Genomic DNA, 24,293 nt, shown 5'->3' with positions numbered 1-24,293 from the left:
GTTTAGATTAAGGAGTCTTAACTATAGTTTGCAAAATGCTAAAACTATTTTATATTTACTGTTATAGACATTGATCCATGGATTTGTTGAGTTTAGTCAAGAAGTTGATCAAGAAATCACAAGTCATTTAGCCAAGACTTTGCAACCTGTAGAATCGCATCAACTTGCATCATCGTCAAGGTAATTGCGTCTTGCATGCATAAAAATAATTAATTTTCATTTATTAACACATTTTAAATTGTTATTGTTGTTGTTAATTATTATTGTACTTTAGTGTATTATAGGACAATTCGACTTAAAGATAAATCCACACGAGCACTAGCAAGAGGATCCGTGATATCAAGAGGGAGAAATGTAGTTATCCCTAGAAGGCCTTATAGATCCTAACGAATGAGAGAGAGTAATGACCCCAAGGTCATAGAAGAAAAGAGGATGAGAACAACAAAGATGTGCACATCTTCCAAAAGAACGAAATCTGCTCCATGAGTGTCTTGAAAAATTCTCTAGATTAGAGAGCTATAATTATATCATATACTCTTAATTTGATTTTTAAAGAAATCGTTGGTTGTTGTGACAAATAATTATATGTCTCAACTTTTGACTATATATATTTTTATGTGACTTTAATGTTCATGGAGGAGTTAATAGTTTAGCTATATAAAAAAAAATTGTTCCCTTGAACTCATAAGTTCAAATTTTTGTGTTCAAGTTTAACTAGATAAAATCTCTCATGAATCCCTATATATATTTTATGTGACTTTAAAGACCATTGAGTTTTCTTTTTCCGTTTTTGTTTGTGTTCTCTTTACATATTATTTTTTACGTTGTCTTTTTCTGTAAAGGAAGAAATTCTTTTATTAGGAAGGGTTGGAAAGTATTTCAGTTATCAAACTGCTTTTCCTTTCTTTCTCAAATAAGATATAATTAGTTCTTGTATCTTCTGAGACAACTTCTTGGATCGGGTTAGGTCAGTCCACATGGGCGACTCACGACCCAAAACTTACATCCTCCACTTCGCACATGATGGACAAGACCCAAGTCAATACAACATCAACTAGTCACACAATTCATACAATAAATTGTTCGTGCGATATGTTAGCATCAAGAGTTTAACCTTAAGGTTTTTCAAACCCCACATAGGAATCCAATCACACTTGGAAGGAATTCACTACTTATATTAGAATACTATTACTCAAAATACTATTTATTTGATCTCTCATACTCTTAAAAATGTTAACTCGAGTTCATGTTTAAATTTATACACACATTTACAGTCACTACCAAATATGGTTAGTGCAATAGCCGGCTTGTGTATACAAGTTTATTATTCAATTAATTCAATCGATTTTCTATACATGCACTGTATTGTCGAATGACTATTATATAGTAACATGCTAAAGTGGCAACATCGATTGAAACTTCAAGAAACAATAAAAGGTCAAAGGGTATTTCATTGAAAAGTTAATTTAACTTTTCAGGGTGTCACACAATGAAGAATGTAACGATCGGGTTAGGTCGTTAAAGAAAAGCCAACGGGGAAAAATTTGGGGTGGGAAAACTTTTTCGTAGTAACGTGAAATTTCCCAACCTAGTCCAGATTTAGATGAAATCGGAGTCATTAAGGTGTAGGAAATCTAGTAACAATCGGGTGGTTTAAATATGATTTTGATTACATGAGTTGATAGCTAACGTGTTAAGGAACTCGTACGACTTTACAGAATTGAATTCGGGCGAATAGAACACCCAAAATTGATCTTAGCGTGAACGGGTAATTTATGGGTGTTGTTGGTTGAAGTTGTGTTTTGAAATGGGGGTGTTGGAATTATTAAAATAGCTCATTGTTTTGTGCATGCCGCTTTTGCAGTGATTTTGGTCGCCAGGGAGGGGTCGCTGTAGCGGGGTGAGGACCGTTATGGCGGGCCAAACGTGACTTAAAGTCGTAAATAAACCCCAAAAATGTTTTATTCTCTAATTTTTGAATTTGAGAGCTAAGGAATGAACCCATGTCATTTCTTGACGATTTTCCACCATTCTTAAGGCTAAAGGTAAGATTTTAACTCCGCGAATCCATTTTTTGATCCGTAGAACGTAATCTAATGGGTAATTATCAATGGAGGAGGAGGAGGGTTTTTGATCTAGAATCTATGGTGGAAACAACCCTAATTTGGGTACTTGGAATTATGAGTATGATCTAGGGTTGATAGAATTGTTGGTAATCCTGGTAATTAGTGATTGTTTATTGATTTCCATATTATTATGATTGTTTGTAGACCAAGAACAAGCGGAACAAATTCGGAAAGGTAAGGATCAAGTTTCTTAGGGTTTCAAGCTTGTTTCGAGGTAGGTGATGGTTGTGATTCTATGATTGTGTTATGTATGTTTGTCTTGCTTCATTATGACACATGTATGTATGTATATGGATGTTAAATTATTGATCATACTTGTTGTAAATGAGGATATATGATCGATAAATGCCATTGAATCATGACTTTATTGTATGATTATGAGAATGTACTTGTGATTGTGATTGTGATTGTTTCTTGTTGAATGGATCGGGTGTTGCGTTCCGACATACTAACTTGGATCGGTTGCCATAGTATCTGCACTGCAAAATCTTATGTGCAGTCTGAATACCACTATGATGCCCACCAACGGGTGATGAATGGCATGCTTCAAGTACACTCAGCATTTTAACCTCAGGCACACAGCTACGAATAATCCCATCAGCACAACTACGATACAAACAAGGTTCATCCCAAAAGAATTTCTTCACATCATGCATAAATTTCTTTCTTTGGTGAAAAGACAAATCGGGTGGCACAATATCGCTTGCCAAATAATTAGCAAAACCTACGAAACAAGGAATCAAATCATTAGAAGCAGCCAATACCTGTTCATCTGGAAAAGCATAATTAATTTCAGCCCTATCTCCAAGCTTTAGCATGGCCTCTTCCTCTAATCTGGACAAGTGGTCGGCAACTTGATTTTCGGTTCCCTTTCTATCTTTTACCACAAAATCAAACTCTTGCAGCAACAATACCCATCTAATCAATCGTGGTTTTGCATCCATTTTCGCCATCAAATACCTCAATGCAGAATGGTCAGTATGCACGATGACCTTAGTACCAAGCAAGTAGGAACGAAATTTTTCAAATGCAAAAACCACCGCAAGAAGTTCTTGTTCGGTCACTGTATAATTCTTTTAGGCCACATTCAGAGCTTTTCTAGCATAGTAAATAGGGTGAAGAATTTTCTCACGCCTTTGACCCAATACTACACCAAGCGCCACTCCACTCGCATCACACATTACCTCAAACGGTTGTCCCCAATCTGGTGAAATAATGATAGGTGTTGTAACCAACTTTTCCTTCAACTCTCCAAATGCTCTAAGACAAGCATCATCAAAACAGAACTTATTCTCCTTTTCGAGCAGTTTGCACAAGGGAAGTGCAATTTTTGAGAAATCTTTGATGAATCTCCTATAAAAACCTGCATGCCCAAGAAAACTTCTAACACCTTTTACACAGATGGGTGGTGGAAGTTTTTCTATTACCTCGACTTTAGCTCTATCAACCTCAATACCTTTCTCTGAAATTCGATGACCCAACACTATACCTTCTTTTACCATGAAATGACATTTCTCCCAATTCTACACCAAGTTGCAGTCATCACATCTTTTGAGCACCTCGGCCAGATGTTCTAGACAATGATCAAACGAATCACCTACAAGTGAAAAATCATCCATGAACACTTCAATAGTGTCCTCCACCATATCAGAAAATATCGACATCATACATCTCTCGAAAGTCGCTTGAGCATTACACAATCCGAATGGCATCCGTTTGAAAGCAAAGGTCCCATATGGGCAAGTAAAGGTGGTCTTCTCTTGGTCTTCAGGAGTTATAGAAATTTGATTGTAGCCTAAATACCCATCAAGAAAACAATACCAACCCTTTCCTGCAAGCCTATCTAACATCTGGTCCATGAATGGCATAGGAAAGTGATCTTTCTCTGTCCACGCATTCAGCTTCCGATAATCCATGCAAACTCTCCATCCAGTGACAGGCCTCATGGGAACAAGCTCATTTCGTTCATTTGGAACCACAGTCATACCACTTTTCTTTGGTACACACTGCACAGGACATACCCAATTACTATCTGAGATGGGATAAATAACTCCCACATCCAGCCACTTGATGATCTCCTTTTTGACTACCTCTTGCATAGGTGGATTTAATCTTCTCTGGTGCTCAACACTGGGCTTATGATCTGGCATGAGTTGGATTTTGTGAGAACAGATACCGGGGGGAATCCCAATAATGTCTGCAATAGTCCACCCAATCGCTCGCTTGAACCTCTTTAATACAGTCACCAAGCACTCTACTTTCCTTGCATTCAAATCTGCTACAATGATGACCGGCAAAGTATTCTCTTCGCCTAAATATACATACCTGAAGTGCGGTGGTAGAGCTTTAAGCTCCAATTTCGGTGCCTCCACAATAGATGGTCTTGTGGGTGGGGACTCGCGATTCTTCATGTCTAGCTCATACTTCTTTGGTTTGGATCGGTATTCACACTTATCAAGTGCGGCTACCAACTCATTATACTCGTCAATACCATCACTACCAAAATTCATCATGACTGCTGCTAGTGCCTCAACACCTAATCGCTCTTCAATTTGCACTTCTGACTCACTCTCCACTCTGTAAGTTATAGCAGATACTGTTTGTATCTCACCATACTGCTTCATGGATCTACAGATATTGAAAGTTGCTTCTTCATTGTTCAGTTTGAACTTCATCTGTCTTTTTCCATATCAACCAATGCACGCCCTGTGGCAAGAAATGGTCTCCCAAGGATGATGGGAACCTCAAAATCAACCTCACAGTCAAGGATCACAAAATCCGCCGGAAAGATGAAACACTCTACTTTCACTAGCACATCATGGAGCACACCTATGGGCCTCTTCACAGTCCGATCAGCCATTGGTAACCGCATTGCAGTGGGCTTTGGATCCCCTAAACCCAACTTCTTGTAAATCGATAAAGGCATGAGGTTGATGCTCGCACCAAGATCACACAATGCCTTAGCAAAGTGTAATAACCCTATAGTACATGGGATTGTGAACGCACCAGGGTCTTCCTTCTTCTGCACCAGAGATCTTGTAGCAATAGCACTACAATGCTGCAATCTATCATCATCTTCAAAACTCACAGATCTTTTCTTTGTCACCATATCTTTCATGAATTTTGCATATCCAGGCATTTGCTCCAAGGCTTCTATCAAAGGGACATTGATAGAAAGTTGTTTCAACATAGTGATAAACCTGCGATATTTACCATCTTCAGTCTTCTTCACTAACCTTTGAGGGAAAGGTGGTGGAGGTCTAGGTATGGGGACCACTTTCTGAGGTATTTCCACTTCTTGTTCTGTCACAACCTCAGATTCCTCTCTAACTTCCACCACATCATCTTCTTTTCTAATCTTGGTATCCACCACAGACGGCATAGGTGGATTTATGGTTTGCTTACCTCCTCGAGTAGTAATTGCCATACAATGACCATCATTCTTTGGATTCTGGATGGTGTTGCTAGGAAGAGTGCCAGGTTGACGTGGGTTCACTGTAGTAGACAACTGCGTCATCTGCTGCTCTAGATGCTTTATTGACACTGTATGGGCATCAACCTATTGATCAATACCAGATAAGTCGTTTCTCATCTCTTTCACATTCTCATCAGTAGCATCAAACCTTCTCATCATCTTCTGCAGCATATCTTCAATACGCGTCATATTACCTCCAACTTCCCTAGCACCAGATTCCCGATTTTGAGGAGGAACATAGGGTCCAACCCGATCGTTTCTGTTGCCATAGTTGTTCCTGTTGTAGTTGTTGTCGCGATTGAAGTTCCCATCTTGGACATAGTGACCCTCTAGGTTGTAAATTCCATAGTTCCGACCTTGGTTCCCTTGACCTTGGCGCCAATTTTCCGTGTTGGATCCTTGGGCATTTGGTCGGAAACCCCCCGTCTGATCGTTCACCGCATAAGTGTCCTCTTCATAGTAACACTCCTCAACTGGTGGTGGAGTTCTAGTTAAGTAATTTACAGCATTTACCTTTTCTGCTCCTCCACTCACATGCTTCAATACCAACCCCAACTCTGTCCTCATCTGAGCCATCTCCTCACGAATATCATCTGCAAGTTAACAGTAGCATTATGAACAGCAAATGTGTTTCTCCCAGTATCTGACCTCCTAGTGCTCCACACTTTATTGTTGCGAGAGATCCTCTCCAATTTTATAGCAATCTGTGCGTATGTACAATCACCATATGAACCTCCAGCAATAGTGTCAAGTACACTTTATTGTTATCATCCTGTCCTCGGTAGAAGTATTCCTTCAGTGACTCATCGTCAATATGGTGATTTGGGACACTTCTTACGAAAGCAGTGAATCTGTCCCACGAGCTACTCACAGACTCTCCAGGTAATGCCACAAAATTGTTGATCCGATCTTTGTGATTGAGCTTCTTAGACACTGGATAGTACTTTGCTTTAAATACCTCTGCTAGTTGGTCCCATGTGAAAATTGAGTTATAAGGAAGCTCAGTGAACCATACTGCAGCATCGCCTGTCAGTGACAAGGGAACACTGTAACCCAATGACGTTCATATCCAAGTCTGGTCTACCTACACAACTTTTGCAAACCACCCTGAGCTTGGCTAAGTGAGCATGTAGATCCTCTGATGACGATCCTGAAAATAAGCCTCTTGCTGTAAGCATCTGCATCAAATACTAGTCACCACAAATGTGTGCCCTGGAGGTAGGGACGATGGGTCCATCGGAGTCTGCTATGTAGACGTTGCCCCGATAGTTGTCATGGTATTGTGGGCCTGGTGGACCATGCACTCTCACTGCATCTCCCAATTGATTTTCAGCTAGACCCCGGTTTCCCCACCAACTACTCTTGGATGCTGTAACTCAACTGCTTCATCTAGATTTCCTCCGATAGGACGAACTGGAAGTCCTTGATTGTTCATTCTTCGCAAAGTTCTGTTCAACTCTGGATCGTACGGAGTAAGTGGTTCGCCTTGGCTCCGTGTACTTGGCATACACTAGAGTCGGAACCTGAGAGAGACAAAAACAAAGAAAAAAAAGTAAAATTAGGAAATATTTGACTAATGTTCAATATTGTAGTTAAAACTAAATCTAAAAGCCAGATTCCCCGGCAGTGGCGCCAAAATTTGATACACTCAAATTACACCTCCTTTCAAAGCATAAGCGATCGTTATCAAGTAAAGAACCCAACTTGTAGGTTGAGTCGATCCCACGAGGAAAATGGTTTAGACTTTACTTTTAACCAACAATTATATTCAATTAGTCAAATTATTTCCAGAAGCAGGTAATAAAAAGGGGGGTTGTGCTTGTGTGAAATAAATAGTAAGAACTTAATAAGTAATCAATAATTAAACTCAACTTTGGTTGTTATCAAGATAAGAGAAATAACTAGGGTACATGTGTTCCCCATAATCTCATAACGCAGTAATCCTAGTAATAGCAATCCTTTTCTAGTGTATTACATTAAAGTGATAAGTTAGGTATCTCTAAATCCTTGGTCCGGCATCTAGAGAATTTCACCCCGCACCTTGGTCCGGCTACGTGTGTATAATTTACTAACCCTTACCTTTACCTCATATTAGACATCATAATCGATGTTTGGCTTAGTTATTACTTCGCACCAATCGACACTAGCCTATTAGATAGTATCACACTAAATCTATGTTGATAATTCTTTTCTTGTTAATTACCTCCTTGGTCCGGCAAGTAGTAACAAGACGAGTTTTAACGTTGGCCACCGTTAAAAAGACTTCTAAACGAAAGAATTATCAATGCATGCAAAATACTAGTCAAGAATTGCTTATTTACTAGTCATACTTTGTTAATTGATCATGGTTCCCACAACCCTAGTTGTGGATTTAGTTACTCATATTGGCAAGAACACAATTCATAATTGTAGATGAAGAAATCATGAACTTACGTAAAGAGAATAATAAACCCAGAAAATTAACTTGAATTGCAAAGCCAAAATCTTCAAAACGAACTTGGGAGATCAATAATTGCTAGGGTTGCAAATTAATCTCCAAAGTTACAAAGAAAAAATAGAATAATAGTGTCTAACCTCCAAAAACGAGGTTTACATGTCCTATTTATAGAAAACAAATCCTAAATAAAAAAAGAAACAAATTAAGGAAAGTTTTGTTCAGGTATGCGTCTTCGATCCACGAGACTGACTTACGGACCGTCGATGGATCTACGGTCCGTAAGTCCCTTCCGTCACTCGGGACTTAGAAAATATTTCAGCATCCAACAATCAGCTTCTCTGAAGCAAACGACGGACCAGCAGCACGGACCGTAGATCGATCTATGGTCCGTCAATCCCTTCCGTAGCTCCATACTTAGAATCTTCAAAAATCAGGTACTAGAACCCTCGCAGTCTCACTCTACGGATCAACAGTACGGTCCGTAGATCAATCTACGGACCGTCAATGAGCACCGTGGTTCCACACTTGGTCAGATTTCCCTGATTTGTCCTCAACACCATGCCTGCTGTTCTACGGTCATCACCTACGGACCGTGAATGGACCTACGGTCCATAGATGACCTCTGTGGATGCCTTTTTCTGCATTTCCTTCAGCTGTCTCTAAACTTCCGCGCCTGAACACCTTTCTTGCAAAACAAGATAAAACACATAAAAACCAATATGAAAAGGCCCTAGACACACACAACTTGTAAGTGAAATGTATTAGAAATACCGTAAACTCACGGTATATCAGCAAGTTGAAGTGTCCAACAGAGAGATTAAACAGATTTTGGCGAAGACAGTGAATGCTAACAGAACGGATTAGTCAAGGAAGCTTGATGATGCTCTATGGTCCTACCGCACTGCCTACAAGACTCCCATAGGTATGTCTCCTTACCAACTTATGTATGGGAAGTCTTGTCATTTACCAGTAGAATTAGAGCGTAAGGCAATGTGGGCAATGAAGAAACTAAATTTGGATTGGGGCGCCGCATCTAATCAGAGAATGAATGGCATGAATATGCTTGATGCGTTTCGCCTAAAAGCTTATGAAAGTTAAGCCTTGTAAAAGAGAAGATGAAGAGGTACCATGATCAAAGAATTGAAAAGCGAGAATTTGTGATTGGTGATCTTGTGCTTCTATTCAACTCTAGATTCCACTTGTTTCCATGCAAACTCAAGTCCAAATGGACTGGGCCATTTTCGCTCACAAAAGTGCTCCCCCATGGAGCGATTGAGCTTGAGAATACGAAAGGAACAAGGTTCATGGTAATTGGGCAAAGGATCAAGGTCTATTTGGGAAATGCTGAGAGTGTGCAAGAAGTGATTGAGGCCTACCATCTTGATGAAGTCTCAGTAATCAAGAGACCGGCGTCGTGCCGCGACGTTAAATCAAGCGCTGCTTGGAAGGCAACCTAAGATGTAAATCTAGCCAATAATAGGTTTTTGTTTCCATCTAGCAGTTCTGTGTTTTAGTTGATTCTATTTATTAATTTAGATAGGTGTTTAAGTGTTAGTTTTGTTTTTTTAGTGTTGGCTAGAATTAGCATAGGATCGTATGTGTAGAAGCATGATGACTTATGAAAAATGATACCCGTCAGATTTTGTGATGTGTGCTAGAATTTGTAGGCTACGATTAGTTGAATGTGTTGGCTTCGAGTATAACATGATAATGAATCAACTTGATGGCATGACTTAAGCCGAAACTTGAACTGGTAATCTGATAATGAAACTATGTGCCAAGAGTGTGTGAGAATAGTTGAGTGTTCAAACAATTTTTGTGCAAAACTAGAACTTGCCTGGTTAGTCCTGCTAAGACAATTCAATCTAGAGGTTAGGAAGTGATCATAGCCATTGTTCTGGTAAGTCCACAAATTGCCAAAAAGAAGGATCCAACCAAATGAAATAAATGCTCCCTTTGATCCAAATACTTTGAGTCTAAAATTAAATCATTTATTTATAAACCCCGAACTGACCTTCCTATAATCGACTATATTGGCCCCGATCCCTCCTTGGACATGTGCACCTCGACTTAGGCCAAAAACCTAAGTTGAGGGTGGATAATGTAAAAAGTAACTTCAATCTTGGCCCTGACCCGACATCGGGTATTGTGCATCTCAACCAATGGAAAATTCATAAGTTGAGGGTGTCTATGAAAGAGGAAACTGAAAGAAAAATGGATATGTAAAGAGTTTGATGTTGAAAAAGAGAGGAAAGGATGTGACTTGTTGAAAGCTAAAATAAAACAATAAAATAAAAGTAGATAGAGCTACAAAGTCTAAAGTCACATCCGTGGTTGAAGAAAATTAAGGGAAAGAAGGTAAAATGATAGGATGGCAAAAATAGGGCAAAAAGAGGTTAAAAGCCTAGTGTAATGTCAAGGAGGGCAGAAAGTCACTACGAAATACCCATATGTACCACACCTGACCCTGAGCCTACGTTACAAGCCAAGAAAGTCCTATAGTGATCCTAGAGTCTAGTTTGGAGAGTCTAAGCAGTGAAAATAAGGACAAGCCTATGGTACTGAGCACTAGTTATACTTGAAGTTATTTCTGAGTGTGAGTGTTGAATGAATCCTTGTACTCAAATTCATAAGTCATTGTGTGAAAGAAAAGGGATTTCGTTTGAAGTAAGGGCTCTTAGTTCATTGTCGAAACATTGGTACCTTGGTGATAGTGAGACAGTGTATGTTGTGTTGGTTGGTCGATCATTGTCATGGTTTGATCCGCATGAATTAGCTTATCGAGTCTAAGAGAACAAATTGTGTACCCACAAAGAGAGTGGGGTAGAGAGCCATGTGATTGCTTGTGCTTGAAATGCTTGCTACTTTACGAGTGTCGTTTAGAGTCTTAGTGCGTAGCTTGAGGACAAACAATGAATTTAAGTTGAGGGTGTTGATATACCGTGAGTTTACGGTATTTCTAATACATTTCACTTACAAGTTGTGTGTGTCTAGGGCCTTTTTTGTATTGGTTTTTATGTATTTCTATCATATTTTGCAGGAAAGATGTGCAGGTGCAAAAGTAAAGAGACAGCTGAAAGAAATGCAAAAAAAGTGCTTTCACGAAAGTGATCCACGGACCTTAGGTCCATTGACGGTCGATAAGTGATGGTCGTAGATCAGCAGGCAAGGCAAGAAAAGCAAATCAGGGAAATCTGACCAAGTATGGAACCACGGTGGCCATTGACAGTCCGTAGATTGATTCACGAATCGTACTGTTGATCCGTAGATTGATACTGCGGGGGTTCTAGTACCTGATTTTTGAAGATTCTAAGTGTGAAGCTACGTAGGGGGATTGACGGAACGTAGATCGATCTACGGTCGATACTGCATTTCCATCGTTTGCTTCAGATAAGTTGATTGATGGAAGCTGAAATATTTTCCAAGTCCTGGCTGACAGAAGGGACTCACGGACCGTAGATCCATTGACGGTCCGTGAGTCATCTCGTGGAATGAAGACGCGTGCCTAAACAAACTTTCCTTAATTTGGTTCCTTTTTAACTTAGGACTTGTTTTCTATAAATAGGGTATGTAAACCTCATTTTTGGGGGTTAGATATCATTATTCTAGTTTTACTTTGTGACTTGGGAGATTAATTTGCAAACCTAGCAATTATTGATTTCCTAAGTTCGGTTTGAAGATTTTGGTTTGGCAATTCAAGTTGAATTTCTGGGTTTATTATTCTCCTTACGTAAATTCATGATTTCTTCGTCTAAACCTATGAATTGTGTTCTTGCTAATATGGGTAACTAAATCCACAACTAGGGTTGTGGGAACCATGAGCGATTAACAAAGTAAGAATAGTAAATAAGCAATTCGTGACTAGTATTTCGTATGCATTGATAATCTTTCATTTAGAAGTCTTTTTAACGGTGGCCAACGTTAGAACTCGCCTTGTTACTACTTGTCGGACCAAGGAGGTAATTAACAAGAAAAGAATTATCAACATAGATTTATTATGATACTATCTAATAGTCTAGTGTCAATTGGTGCGAAGTAAGAACTAAGCCAAACATCGATTATGATGGCTAATATGAGGTATAGGTAAGGGTTAGTAAATTATACACACGTAGCAGGATCAATATGCGGGGTGAAATTTTCTAGATGTCGGATCAAGGATTTAGAGATACATAACTTACCACTTTGCATCTGATATACTAGGAAAGGATTGTTATTACTAGGATTACTGTGTTATGAGCTTGTGGGGAACACGTATACCCTAGTTAATTCTCTCATCTTGATAACAACAAAAATTGACTTTTGTTTATTGATTACTTATTGAATTCTTACAATTTGTTTCACAAACCCCCCCCCCCCTATTTAATTACTTGTTTCTGGAGGTAATTTGACTAATTGAATATAATTGTTGGTTAAAGTAAGGTCTAAACCATTTTCCTCGTGGGATCGACCCCAACCTACAAGTTGGATTCTTTACTTGATAACGATCGCTTATGCTTCTTTAGGGAGGTGTAATTTGAGCGTATCACTCACCCATGAATGGTTTAATGAGTTTTGGCAAGAAAGGGAAGCTTAGACCCCGTTTTGTAGGCCCATATCAAATTTTGAGGTGTGTTGTTAAGGCTGCATATGAGCTTTATTTGCCAAATGAATTGGCATCGGTGCCTGTGGTTTTTCACGTATCTATGTTGAAAAATAGTGTTGGAGATCCCATATGCATAGTCCCCCTAGAAAGGTTGGGAGTGAAATAGAACCTTTCTTCAGAAGAAGTTTCGGTTATGATCTTGGACCAGCAAGTTAAGAAATTGAGGAACAAAGAGTTTTCTTCCGTGAAAGTGTTATGGAGAAACCATCTAGTTGAAGGTGCTACATGGGAGGCCGAGGCTTATATAATGTCCCGATATCCTCATATTTTTCCTCTAACTCTATCTAGAGGTAATGAATTCCTCTTGGTTTTCTTTGTTTGAAGTCATGTGTGTTTTATGTGTTTCCATGATTTCCTTAATATGCATGTTCATGAAGAAGCTTTAGTTTTGAAAGAAAATGGCTTTTATGATATATATTCCTCATGTTCTTGTGCATTGAGTATGAGTTGCCTATAGAAATCATGAGATGAGTTGTAGAACATGCCTTAACTTGGAGTGGAGAGTTCATCCTTGAATATGTACTTTGTGTATAAATTGCATTTACGCTCCATGAGATTGTGTTGAGCATTGCTTTTGAGTTTGGAGATAGTAACTCCTCATTAAGTGTAAGAAATCTGAAAAATTCATGCATATTGGATTGTTAGATGTAGTTCCTACTCCTTTATGGTGCATTGAGTATGTTGTGCTTGGAGTTAATGTTTCCTCCTCGATTGTGTGCGTTTTGATGAGTTGCATGCATGATGGACTGCTAGTCTTGAGTCTTTTTGTTTAGAAATGTGCCTAGAATCTCATTCGAGGACGAATGATTCCAAGGGGGAGGGGAGGGGGGAATAGTGTAACACCTCGGATTCAAAATAGGTAAAATTGCAGCTTCAGGGAAACTGCAGGTGCCATCCACGACCGGCCACCTACGGCCTGTCGACCGACCCATGGACCGTAGGAGTGGTCCATAGTTAGTCACCCAACCAAGTTTCAAACCTCAGGACCACGGACTGACCAACGGACTTCAGTCAAACCACGGTCCGTGGTCGAAGTCAAAAAATTCAAGTCTCTGACCACCGAACGATTGGCATGTAGGACAGTCCGTCGTCGTGACGACGGATCGACGTTGGTCCTCGGCTGGCAGTTATTTTAGGGGCTTATGGGTCTTTCCCAATTTTAATTAAATCAAAGTGGTGTCGTTTTACCCAAGCCTAGACGACCTATATAAGTATTTTTAGACCCCTAAATTCACTCAATTAAGTCATTCTCTCAATTCCCAAAAAAAACCCAAACTCTCTCTCAAATATTCTCTGTGTAGAAGGTGGAAGAAGAAGGAAGAGATTGAAGCTAGGTCAAGTTCAAGTCTCCAATCTTCAAGATTTTGGTGGGATTTGTGACTAAGGTATGATGGATTTTCATCCATGGGATCCTTTATCCCATGGAGTCCCTTTAGGTTCCCAATTGTAAAGTCTAAATCCCCAATTTTAGTTAGGGTATCTTCCAATGTTGTGTGTTATGATGAATGTTGATCCAATTGAGTGGATTATGATTTCTTATGATTGAATTGATAGTATTACATGTTTCTAGGATGAAATTATATGTACCCATGTTTATTTCATGTTGAAACCTAGAATTGATGAAATAAGATTTGATGCTTTGAAGGGAAACTTTATGGGTTTAGATATCTCCTAATAGGATTGATAAATTATGATTACAATTACTTGAGATTGAAGAATATATGATGAATATGATGTTATTTTCTTGAGAGGAAAGCATAGATGATGTTCATGAGATGTAGTGCTTTGAGAGTAAAGCTTTGATTATGAATTGTTGATCGTTGATGTTGTAGTATGGAAGGGATAATCCCTACAATGAATTTCAAAGCATTATTGTATGAATGTGAAAGGTTTACTCACATGAATAATTCTAGGTTGAAAGGATTTCCCTCCTAAAATAAATCTAGACTAAAATAGTAAATGAATGATGAGGCTAGAGGCGAATACCCTTGACCTCCATATGTAAAGGATATGAGGGGATTTCCCATACTCCTTAGAATTCAACAAGGGGTGATTCCCCACGTTCCTATTATTATAAATGGACATGGAGGCAAGTACCCATGACCCTTATGAAATGATGTGGAGGCGAGTACCCGTGTCATATGATGTGATTGTGGAGGCGAGTACCCATGATCTTAAAGTAAGTAAGGCAAGAGATGAATACCCATTAGCCTTTATAAGCTAGGCATTGAAGTGAATACCCATGTCTTTAAAAGTATGTATGAATAATGTGATTATGTTATGAAGATTATTAGCTTGGAGTGTTGCTAGATATGCCTTCCATGATATAAGCTTGACTAGAGGTCGATGATCTAAGTCTTCGCTAAGGATGAGTGAGGTTATTTATGTAAGTATTCTTATTTTATCAGAGCTATGGATAATAAGAAACATACTAGTAGAAAGTTAAGCAAAATAAGAAGAAAATTAATCAAATTATATCCGAAATATAAACAACTCAATATCACAAAAACTGATAACGACAAATTAGATCAATTGATAGATAATATATCTAAAATAGAATATAAATATATTCAATACTTAAAGATACAATGAATAACGAGAATAACGAATATAGACAAAAACTTACCGAAAAAATTATAGCAAAAAGACAAGAATTGAGACATAGGCAAAATAGACTTAATAGTAATATATTTGAAGGAATTTGTAAAAAATTTGTAGTAGCACAGAGAAAAACTATTTTATACCTACAAATACAAATAGAAAGCTTAGAATATAAACTACAACACAACTTATAAATTAATAAAGAAGAATACGCAATAGATGAAAAAACATATGAAAACTATGACAGATTAAAAATAAAAATAACATTTTCTAATCTAGGAAGAAGATATAAGAAAATAGGTGACAATCTATGTTTAATGTTAGAAAAAGAAACGGTAAAACTAGAAGATAGTTTAACTGCTATGATAAGGATAACAAAAGAAAATGAAGAAATAGATAGAAAAACGAAAATTGAAAAAATAAAACAACAAGCAAAAAAGGAAGTACAACAATTAGAAGAAGTAAAAAAATACTAAAATAATAGAACTAAAAAAAGAACTGGCAATGTTAAAAGAAATGCATGAAATGAAACAAAAAGAAAAAGAAAAAAAATGAAATTAGCAAATGAGATAAATAAATTTAAAGAAAAATTGCAATTAGAAGAAGAACTAGAAGAAAAAGAAGAAAATAACCAAGATAATCTACTTTAAATAAGAATTGATGAAATAAACGACGATGATCTAGATGGACAACATTCAGAAACAAGCTAAACATATACGAAACTTTTAGCAAACATAGATAATACAAAGAATTTAGAAATAAATACAGGAGACGTAGACATGGATGAAAACCCTAGCACATCAGGAGTAAAAAACCCAAAAAATTTAAATCCAAAATATTATAATGAAAATTATGAACAATATAATAGAGAAAAAACTATATGGGATAAAAGATTAAATGAAAAATGGATGCCTAAACCAATAACTGAACAACATGATTTTTTAGATTTAGACTGTGTAGCAGATATAAATAAAACAATCCAATTATGGATAGGATATATATCAAAACAATTAATAGATAACAAAATAGGAATGACGGAAACACCAGCATATATAGAAAGAACACTTATAGGAACAATAAAATTATGGCTACAAAATTTATCAGATGAAAGTTTAAAAACTTTAAGAAGTAATAAAAAATCTAATGGTGAATTAGGTACTACAACTATGGAAATATTATATAAATACGAAGTAGCTATAAGAAATTAATTTTGTAGTATGACAACAGAAGTAGAAGAACAAAATAAAGAAAAAATCATAAATCGGAATATAATGACAAAATTAGTAATATGTAATATGTGTTATATAGATGAATATTCATGTGCATTTAGAGAATACTATTATAAAGGAACATATAGCACATAAGAAAGTAAAGAAATAAGAAAATTATATTTTTACAAAATTACCAGAACCTTTTAATTAAAAAGTAATAAAAAGTTGGAATGAAGCAGGATTAACAGATACCTTAGGAGCTAGAATGAAATTCTTACAACGATGGTTATAGAACTATGTGAAAAACATAAAGAAGAAATAAAAATGGAAAAAATATTAGTAAAACACTTGGCATGTTGCAAAAATAAAAAAGCACCCCAATTTGGTTGTACGGACAAATACTATAAAAAGAGATATAACAAAAAATATAGATCAAAATATAAATATAAAAAACCAAGAAGAAGATACTATGTAAAAACTACAATACCAAAAGACCATATAGACCAAAAAGAAAACTAACGGAATGTACTTGTTATAATTGTGGAAAATTAGGACATATAGCTAGAAATTGTAAATTACCTAAAGATCCAAAGAAAAAATAAATATTAGAAATAATAATAGACGATGAAAAATATACGCAGATAGAGTACGTAGATTATGAATTAGAAAGTGAAGATAGTATATATATGAATTATCAGATAATGAATACTATATCAATGACTGAAAAAGATATACAAATAATAACTAAAGAAAAATATCAAGATGAAGAATCGGCAGAACAAAAAATAATATTTGATAATAATATATTTGAACAAATAAAAGGAAAAGAATTAGACCTAAGTGTAGAAAAAATATTCAAAATACCAACATTGAGAAATTGGTTTAAACGACAAAAAGAAGAATATTATGTAGTAAGCCAAAGAGAACATATCATAGATTGCAAATACACCAAAGGAAAGGATAAAATACCAATAATAAACAAACGAATAATCAATAAAGAAATACAAGATATTAAGGCTAAAAATCCAATTAAATAAGTACATTTAGGAGGAACAGAAATATTAATAAAAGCATGTTTTAGAGAAGGAATAGATACACCCATAAAAATATACTTAGCAGATGATAGGATCATACAACCTATAGAAAAAAGTATAATAAGGCTAACTACTCAGTAGCAATAAATGACAGAAACATAGATAAATCACTAGATTTATATTGAAAAATGTCAAGGGTAAAACTAGCCCAGGAAGTAAAATATTTACAGCTAGATGTAAAAACTTAAATGTTTTAACAACAAAACATAAAATAACAGCAAAAAATAAAATAAATAAAATAAAAATAGAAGATCCTTTTGAAAGGATAGTTACAGTCATAGATAATAATGATTATATTTATAATGAGATTGATATAGAAGAAGATTTAGAAATAGTAAAAAGAAAGACTAAGTACATCAAAAAGAATAAACTATGAAATACCCCAAATATCATCAAAAATTAGTACCTCAAGAAGAATAGATAAAACTCCACAAAAATCAATAGAAGAAGAAATAGAACCATATCATAACTACATAACGGGAGTAATGGAACAACGAAAATATCTAATATTAATAAATACATTACAAGAAGAAAATTATATTACAAGAGAACTAGTAACAGAAGATGAGATAATTACTACTGAACAATCATGCCCTGAACTACCAAAGGCATTAATATATACCGAAGAAATTACAGAAAAGGAAATAATCATTGGAGAAGTACCAATAATAATAAAGTTTAAAGTATATCAAGGAGATAAAAATATCATTTTAGGAATAAAATGGTTAGAACAAGTAAAACATATAATTTAGAAGACAAACAGTTAATGATAAATTATAATAATAGAAAGAAAATAATAAAAAGAACTTTCTTATGATAAAAACATGAAAATATATATACTTGCAAAGATAATAATAGAAGGATATTACAACAGATATTATACACCAATGATAGACACAGGAGCAAAAACTTGTTATAACCTTGTAATTTTGGGTTAGGTAGTCTTGATTTGGTTCTTTGGTTGTAGTGGATCTAGGATTACGATTTAAATAGGTTTGGATTTTGTATATATTTTCAATATAGGTTCTCGTAACATGGTTATATAATTTTTTCTCGTTTTGTAGGTTATCTGCATAAGTTGAGGTTTGGGGTTCCATAGCCAATGTGTTTTTTGGTGTTCTCGGAGTAAATGGTCTTTCAAATAGTTTCTGCTTCTGTGTCTATCATTGGTGTATAATATCTGTTGTAATATCCTTCTATTATTATCTTTGCCAGTATATATATTTTCATGTTTTTATCATAAGAAAGTTCTTTTTATTATTATCTTCTTATTATTATAATTTATTGTTAACTGTTTGTCCTCTAAATTATATGGTTTTACTTGTTCTAACCATCTTATTCCTAAAGTGATAATTTTATCTCCTTGATATATTTTAAACTTTATTACTATTCGTACTCCTCCAATGATTATTTCCTTTTCTGTAGTTTCTTCGGTATATATTAATGTCTTTGGTAGTTCAGGGTATGATTGTTCAGTAGTAATTATCTCATCTTCTGTTACTAGTTCTCTTGTAAAATAGTTTTCTTCTTGTCATGTATTTATTAATATTAGATATTTTCGTTGTTTCATTACTCCCGTTATGTAGTAATGATATGGTTCTATTTCTTCTTCTATTGATTTTTGTGGAGTTTTATCTATTCTTCTTGAGGTATTCATTTTTTATTATATTTGGGGTATTTCATAGTTTATTCTTTTTGATGTACTTAGTCTTTCTTTTACTATTTCTAAATCTTCTTCTATATCAATCTCATTATAAATATATTCATTATTATCTATGACTGTAACTATCCTTTCAAAAGGATCTTCTATTTTTATTTATTTTATTTTATTTTTTGCAGTTATTTTATGTTTTGTTGTTAAAACATATAAGTTTTTACATCTAGCTGTAAATATTTTACTTCCTGGGGCTAGTTCTATCCCTGACATTTTCCAGTATAATACTAGTGATTTATCTATGTTTCTATCATTTATTGCTACTGAGTAGTTAACACTTATTATAAATTAAAATTTTTGGTATATGAAGTTACCTGTTACTGCACTTATTATACTTTTTTCTATGGGTTGTATAATTCTATCATCCGCTAAGTATATTTCTATGGGTGTATCTATTCCTTCTCTAAAACATGCTTTTATTAGTATTTTTGTTCCTCCTAAATGTACATATTTAATTGGATTTTTAGCCTTAATATCTTTTATTTCTTTATTTATTATTCATTTTTTTATTATTGGTATTTTAGCCTTTCCTTTGGTGTATTTGCAATCTATGATATATTCTCTTTGACTTACTACATAATATTCTTATTTTTATCGTTTAAACCAGTTTCTTATTGTTGGTATTTCGAATATTTTTTCTACGCTTAGGTCTAATTCTTTTCCATTTATTTGTTCAAATATATTATTATCAAATATTATTTTTTGTTCTGCCGATTCTTCATCCTGATATTTTCCTTTAGTTATTATTTGTATATATGTTTCAGTCATTTATATAGTGTTCATTATCTGATTCTATTACTGAATTATTTTCCATTTCGTCTGTTTCGTTTTTCGATAATTCATATATGCTATCTTCACTTTCTAATTCATAATCTATGTATTCTATTTGTGTATATTTTTCATTGTCTATTATTATTTCTAATATTTGTTTTTTCTTTGGATTTTTAGGTAATTTACAATCTCTAGCTATATGTCCTAATTTTCCACAATTATAACAAGTACATTCCGTTAGTTTTCTTTTTGGTCTTTTGGTTTTGTAGTTTTTTGCATAGTACCTTCTTCTTGGTTTTTTGCATTTATATTTTGATCTATATTTTTTCTTATATCTCTTTTTATAGTATTTGTCTGTACAATCAAATTGGGGGTGCCGTTTTATTTTTGCAACATGCTAAGTGTTTTACTAGTATTTTTTCACATAGTTCTATAAACTATCGTTATAAGAATTTTATTCTAGCTCCTAAGGTATCTGTTAATCCTGCTTCATTCCAACTTTTTATTACTTTTGAATTAAAAGGTTATGGTAATTTTGTAAAATATAATTTTCTTATTTCCTTACTTTCTTCTGTGCTATATGTTCCTTTATAATATTATTATCTAAATGCACATGTATATTCATCTATATAACACATATTACATATTGCTAATTTTTTCATTAGATTCCGATTTATGATTTTTTTCTTTATTTTGTTCTTCTACTTCTGTTGTCATACTACTAAATTCATTTCTTATAGCTACTTCGTACTTATATAATATTTCCATAGTTGTAGTAGTTAATTCACCATTAGATTTTTTATTTCTTCTTAGATTTTTTAAACTTTCATCTGATAAATTTTGTAGCCATAATTTTACTGTTCCTATAAGTGTTCTTTCTATATATCCTGTATTTCTGTTATTCCTATTTTGTTATCTATTAATTGTTTTGATATATATCCCATCCGTAATTTGATTGTTTTATTTATATCTGCTACACAGTCTAAATCTAAAAAATCATGTTGTTTAGTTATTGGTTTAGGTGTCCATTTTTTATTCAATCTTTTATCCCATATAGTTTTTTCTTTATCATATTGTTCATAGTTTGTATTATAATATTTTAAATTTTTAGGGTTTTTTATTCCTGATGTACTAGATTTTTCATCCATGTCTATGTCTCCTGTATTTACTTCTAAATTCTTCATATTATCTATATTTGTTAAAAGTTCCGTATATGTTTCGCTTGTTTCTGAATGTTGTTCATCTAGATCATCGTTATTTATTTCATCAATCCTTATTTCAGGTAGATTATTTTGGTTATTTTCTTCCTTCTAATTCATCTTCTAATTGCAATTTTTCCTTAAATTTAATTATCTCATTTGCTTATTTTGTTTTTTGTTCTTTTTATTTTTGTTTTATTTCATACATTTCTTTTAACATTGCCAACTCTTTTTCTAGTTATATTATTTTAGTATTTTGTACTTCTTCTAATTGTTGTACTTCCTTTTTTGCTTGTTGTTTTATTTTTTCAATTTCCGTTTTTCTATCTATTTCTTCATTTTCTTTTGTTATTCTTATCATAGCAGTTAAACTATCTTCTAGTTTTACCGTTTCTTTTTCTAACATTAAACTTATATTGTCACCTATTTTTTTGTATCTTCTTCCTAGATTAGAAAATATTATCTTTATTTTTAATCCGTCATAGTTTTCATATACTTTTTCGTCTATGGCATATTCTTCCTTATTCATTTATAGATTGTGTTGAAGTTTATATTCTAAACTTTCTATCTGTATCTGTAGATATAAAATAGTTTTCCTTTGTGCTACTATAGATTTTTTACAAGTTCCTGTGAATATATTACTGTTAAGTCTACTTTGCCTATGTGCTAATTCTTGTCTTTTCGCTATAATTATTTCAGTAAGTTTTTGTCTATATTCGTTATTCTCGTTATTCATTGTATTTTTAAATATTGAATATATTTATATTCTATTTTAGATATATTATCTATTAATTGATCTAATTTGTCGTTATCAGTTTTTCAATAAGTTATGACTTTTTCAAAGCATTGTTATTTATCGAAAAGGTCATGACTATTTAGATAAGACACAAAAAACATTTATTCATACTACCCTTTATTGACTATAAATAGAGAAACTTCCTCTCATTTTTCAACCACAATTATTTTAATCTTCTACTTTTCTTCTGTCTTGCATTTTAATTTTTTTTGTGTGATTTAATGTCATTGAGTTAGTTCGAATTTGAGGTACCACTATTCTGATGAAGTTAGTCATTCTATCCTATGAGGGTATATTCCATAACCTTAAGTACTTGAGGAAAATAATTTTGATGATATTTAAATATTTTTTTTCTTAATATATATATTAGTATGTAATGTTTCAATATATGAAGTTAAAATGATGTAGTCTAAATTCTTTTGTTTTTGTTAACAATTTCTCTTGTGATGTAGATATATGCTTCTAAATATCTTTTTCCAAAATTTAGAGAATTGTCACGGTTTGTTTTCAATTCTCAAGACAAAAGAACAATTTTATTTATCAATGCTACATATGTGATTTGGACTCTGAGGAAGTTTGCTTCAAAATAGTTATTACTATATAAATATTGCCATTTGATTTACTTATTTACTACTTCTTAATATTTCGGTATTTTAGACAAGCAAAAGTTCATATGACTTGTAATAATGCTAATTGAAGTTTATATTAGTTTAATTTTTATTATTTATTTAATAGTAAATTTGATGAGATAAATATTTTCATTAATGCAAATATATATTTATATTTTGATATGTATTTGTATTTAAACTAAAGTATTATATATTTCACAAATGTATTATCAAATTAACAAGATCTTTTAACTTCAAAATATATTATTTTAAATGTTTCAAGTTCTTTTTTTAAATAAAAAACTGACAAAAAATGTTAAAATATGTGAATATATAAAATATAGTTTTTCTCTACACATGTTCATATGACATCTAAACAATTTAATGTGGAATACACATGCAAAGCACATCTGATTATATGACAAGAAAATTACAAAACAAATATTGTCTATAAGGTAATATTAGTGAGATAAGACTAATTACATGATTGAATCTCATTATATTGAAATAAATATATACATTATTGCATTTAACTAATAAAACATTTCATTAATCATCTTTATAGGTTTACGTGAATTAGAGATATATATGACAATCCACATTGAACATTCACAAAAGAACCTGCAATATTATTTTGTTCTAAACATATTATTCATATCTTTGCTTAAATAAGCTATACTATTACTATAATATATATTTTTGGAATTGGTAATCACGTGCAACACACGTGTCAAAAAACTAGTTATATTTAAAAGTAAGAACTTCAACAGTAGAATAATAATAATTAAGTAATGCACTATAGGGGAGGGAGGAGAAAATATATTTAAGAGGTGTAACTAAGAGATTTTAAGGGTGACTTTTTTATTTTTACATTTTACAATTAATTTTAAAATGAGAAAAAATGAAAAAAAAAGGAAAAAGATAAATTTAATTGGAGGTCATAGAGAAGTGTCAAATCACCTTATCTCTATCTAGCTTTATATTATAATAGTTATAGGTATTTTTCTGAATGTTGACTTGACAACTTTGAATAGTAATAAAAAAAAAGTTTACATCAACTTTTAATGGGAACTTATACTTTATCATTCCATCTATAATGGTTTATTTAATTTTTTTATTTGATAATATTGACATTATTTTAAAAAATAGTGTAGTACATAATTAAATATTAACGTGCAACACACGTGCATCTAAACTATAACACTACTGACAAAATTGGTTATAGTGTGAAATCAAATATAAAGAGTCGCATGCATATAACCTACATTATAATTGTTGTTATTCAATTATGATTTAACTTCAAGACCTATATAATCTCAAAAAAAAAAAAATTCCATATGATCCCACTTTTCATATTTATCTTCTCTTTTAACACTAATTAGTTGTTTTGCTCCATGCATTGCAATTTTAGTATTTTTCTTCATTTGGTCACTTATGTTTGCTGTGATTTTATTTTTCTTTTATATAGTATTTTACAGTTGTTGATCTAGATAAGTAAAATGAGTATTAAAGATGCATATTTTAAATTTGTTGTTGATCTAAATAAAGAAGAATGAATATTAAAGACGCAACTAATCGAATCTTGATGGCCTTAGTACTAAAATATATTCATACTTTAA

General features: G+C 33.5%; 1 protein-coding gene across 4 annotated transcripts in view; it reads right to left on the bottom strand.

The window, feature by feature from the left end:
• Positions 1 to 24,293, bottom strand: part of LOC125825752 (elongation factor 1-gamma 2-like) — a 1,064,241-nt gene that overhangs the window by 745,627 nt on the left and 294,321 nt on the right. Inside the window, exon 1 of one of the 4 annotated variants that reach the window (XM_049505067.1) lies at positions 2,734 to 2,744. The exons of the other annotated variants lie outside the window; for them this stretch is intronic. The gene's annotated coding sequence lies outside the window, so the exon portion shown is untranslated. Of the gene's footprint in view, positions 1 to 2,733; positions 2,745 to 24,293 lie in introns of those variants that run through there. 4 annotated transcript variants of the gene reach the window in all.

Source organism: Solanum verrucosum, unplaced genomic scaffold (assembly GCF_900185275.1).
Source record: "Solanum verrucosum unplaced genomic scaffold, falcon-dt-bn FXZP01000003.1, whole genome shotgun sequence".
NCBI classification, from domain to species: Eukaryota; Viridiplantae; Streptophyta; class Magnoliopsida; order Solanales; family Solanaceae; genus Solanum; species Solanum verrucosum.
This window is presented reverse-complemented; position numbering and strand designations above follow the sequence as displayed.